Genomic DNA, 4,091 nt, shown 5'->3' with positions numbered 1-4,091 from the left:
GGAAATTTTCGACTTTTCCAAATGAAGTCTGCGAACCAGAAATTCTAAGTAAGGAATTCTGTTGACCCGAGGGAAGGTGTTAGGCACCCTCGAATCCCGTGGTTCTAGCACGGTCGCTTAAATTGTTATAAAGGCTAAATATCTGATTTAAATACATGTTATGACTTACGTGCTTTTATTAAACTTAAAACCGCTTTTATCATTATCACTTATTTTTATAGAATTGCAACGTCGTGAAAATGCATCTCGAATCACGTCACAATCAATGCGCCCGTGATCGTCAACACATTTTTGACTTCGTTGAGATTTGGATCTGGGTCACATCAATGTGCACCCGAATTTAAGAATATGATTTAATTAAGCCGTGCCTAAAGAGTCTAACGCGTTACTATTTTTAGAAGGCCATGAGATTCACTAAACGGCCTAGCCTGAATTCTAAATATTATGATTAGTTATTTATTGAGGGCCCCGCAATTTGCATTTTTATTTGGCTAGGCTCGTCTCATTATTTTAGAAGGGTATCCTAAAGTGACTACATTTCTGTTGCGTTTGTCCCTAAAACTAAAAGAAAAGGAACATGCTAATTTAACTATATGTTTTTGCCTAATCCGGATTCTTATCAATTCCTGATTAATTATTTACAAAGTAGAGAAAACACTACTCTTCAATAGAAAATTGCTTTAGTTTGACAGAAGAAATCCGCTTATTCTAATGAAATACGACACTTAATCCGAACAAACATCTTTAGGTCAAAATTAGATTAACTTACTTAAACAGGGTTAATAGAATTCCTTATTGAAGAATACTACCGATAACATTCAAAACTAACCCTATAAAGGCCTAAAGAAATCGAAAACCGGGCAGTTCAAAACCACATTATATTTGGCTAGGTTTAATAGCCATTTGCCCTTACTTATTCAATACATGCTGAAAGAGTGAATTTAATTTTTAACAATCACATTAAATAATTTCACATTCCAAGAGTTCTATTTACATTCTGTATGCCACTAAACGAATCGAACACAACAGTTCAAATCAACATAGTACAAGCTTAATAATGTATTCTCTATCAGCTATAAACTACAATTTACATAAACTTAACAACATTTATGAAAAGGCAGTCAGTAAACGGGTGATTATAACTCTTTCAAATCTTTCTATTCATGCTTTTTCAATGTTACATTCAGCTACACCAATGTGAGACTTGAGATGTGTACCTGGAAACAAACTGAAAATGCCAAAGAGAAGAGGAAGAAGATAGGGAAATCAGCAACAGCAGGAAACAGAATAGCAGCAGCAGCAGGGCAGGATAGCAGCAGACAAAGCAATACAGCAAGAACAGGCTCGAGTGCAGAAATGCAACTATGGCCGATAGAAAGCAGTAGCCAAATGACAGCAACACCCAGTGGAGTATAATCAGAACTCCAGACAGACCAAACCAGTAGTAAACTAATGAAAACACTCGACTAGTAGACACAACTGGAACTTCAACGAATCAGAATTGATTTGAACTAGTTGAACAACTGAAACCCAAATAATAATAGGAGGAAAAAATTTCTGATTGTTGATTGTACACCTCCTGTCTATTAACCTCTCTCTATCTGTGTTTTCCTAAAATCAGTCCTATCTTTTCTCTTCTATCCTCACAGTGTATGTCCTCTCCTTAATACCAGGTGGTATCCTTTTCTCTTTTGCTCTCTTCTCTGTGTGTGTGTTTTTCTTTTTCAGCTCCCAAGGTCCAGTGTCTATCTCTCTCTCCTCTGTATATCTATCCCCCTTTTTATATCTCTCAATGTGCCCCTTTTATAAGCCTTCACATTACTCCTTTTAACAGCCTGTTTAGAATATCACAGTACCCCTCCCATATGCCCTTTTTCATTTTCAGATTCCAATTAGTTATTTAAGTATTAACCCCCATCAACATTCCCTGACAGACTTAACTTTTAAAAGGTTTAATACTTTTAAACTAAAGCAAGGTATGGGCAGTAGAATCTATCTGACAGCATATGCTGTCAAATTATTTAAAACTTAACAAAGACCTTTATGCAGGCCACAGGTTGTGCACAAAGCACATGAGGTGCACCAATGCACATGCTGTGCACGAGTGCACATGCCCTCCAATTCAGCATTTAAACCAAACATCCTTTTTGCATTACTGATCCAAATCAACAGCTATAAGTAAACAAAACTGGTTCTCAATTGATTCACAAATGCTTAGCGGAAGTAAGTCGATTTGTTATTGTTTGGACAGTTGAAACTAATTGACGACACATGTCGACTCGACTATATTAGCATTAACATACACAATCGTAGCCAAAAATCAGACATTTAAACAGTATCGATACATGGTTCGAATTACACTGACTAAGCAGAAATGCACTCGAGGAGTCAACTAGTCAGTCCAAACTCGAAAATCAGCTACTTGCACAAACAAATACATAATGCCTTATCAGAATAGGAGGGGGATTTAGACAAACAACAGAGGTTCAGGCAAAGTGGTTGAAGCACAGTTGATAGAAGTCAAGGACATAAACAGAAAACGAACAGACCCTTACAACAATCAAACGAACCAAAACAACTAAGAAAAGAAAGAAACTTACCTTAAAACCGCAAAAAATCAAAACCTTAACTCGGACTCGGTCAGGCCTTTCTTAAGGCTGAACGGACTTTAAACGAAGTGTTTCTCAGATGAGAAACACTTTGATTAAAGTCCATTAGACCTTAATCTCTTCGGTTGAACCAGTGACGGAGGAACACAAAATTTCCAAAACTCAGATCTGGGATTCATGCTTCCCTGATCAGATTCGGACCAAACCAAGTATGGTTTGGTCACGAGGGGGGTCTGGGGAGTGTCTGGTATGAATTTAAGGCAGATCGGTGTAGATTAGGTTCCGACTCGAATCTTCAAATGAAGATTCGAGAAGGTGGGATAGGATTCGAAGTGTGTGGTTGGTAGATTTGGGTTCAGGACGGTATGGGGGTTCTATGGTGTTCAGGTGGAGGTCACCGGCGTTCATACCGCCGGGTTTCTGGTGAAGGTGTGCAGGGGCAGCTAGGGTTTGAGGGGAAGGGCTTGTGGAGACGAAGGCTGGGGTTCGGATAGGGGGGCAGGGTAAGATTATGGGCTTATATAGTTAGTGGGTAGACGGATCTCAACCGTTAGATCATTCAAGATCTACGGTCTGGATCTGATGGCTTAAGTGGAACGGTGTCATTTCGAGGGTAAAGGGTTTGGGTTGGTCCGGGTGTAAACGGGTCGGGGCCATTAGTGGGTTATGGAAAAGTGATCTTGGCCGTTGATTAGCCTGAGATCAACGGCCCAGATCAGTCATGACCCAAACGACGTCGTTTGGACACCCTGGGTACCAAGTGGTCTGGACCGGGCAGGCCTGGGTTTTGGGCTGAGTTTGTTGGGCCAATTTTAACAAATTGGCCCAAGTCCGGAAGAAGAAGGGGTCTTTTCTTTTTTTTTTCTTTTTATTATTTTATTTCTTTTTCTTATTTATTTTAAAAACTAAACAACAACAAAAAAATCAAATTAAAATTAGATAACACTCAATACAATTATTTGCACACACACTAAAGATATTTCAAAACAGGTAAAATCAAACAAAATAAAATCACGGACAAGGATGCATGTTTATGCCTTTCTATTTAAACCATGTTACGGTTCAGATTATGCATGACACGTACACATTTTTTTTTTAATTTTGTTTTAATAAAGTAAATAAATAAAAATGGGCCAAAGTCACAAATAAATCAACAAAGTGCCGCACAGAAATCCACAAAATTGTACAGCAGGACCAATTTTTATTCTTTTGAAGCGACTGTCGCGCAAAACAAAAATCACGTGCTCACAGGATGCACGCCGCATTAATATATGTGCTTATGTATTTCTCTCTGACTGTGCAAGTTATTCGGTAGTTTTACATTTCACTTAGGGATTGGTTATAGCTGGATACTGATAAGACCCTAGTTCATTAATTTGTTCAAGACTTTGATAATTTGTATTTCGGGTTCCACTGAGTTTTGAGTATCGGGTTATTGACATTGAGTTATTGAATTGCTATTGTTCCTTGAATTCTTATCGT

Source organism: Nicotiana tabacum, chromosome 1 (assembly GCF_000715075.1).
Source record: "Nicotiana tabacum cultivar K326 chromosome 1, ASM71507v2, whole genome shotgun sequence".
NCBI classification, from domain to species: domain Eukaryota; kingdom Viridiplantae; phylum Streptophyta; class Magnoliopsida; order Solanales; family Solanaceae; genus Nicotiana; species Nicotiana tabacum.
Note: the sequence above shows the minus strand (reverse complement) of the source record.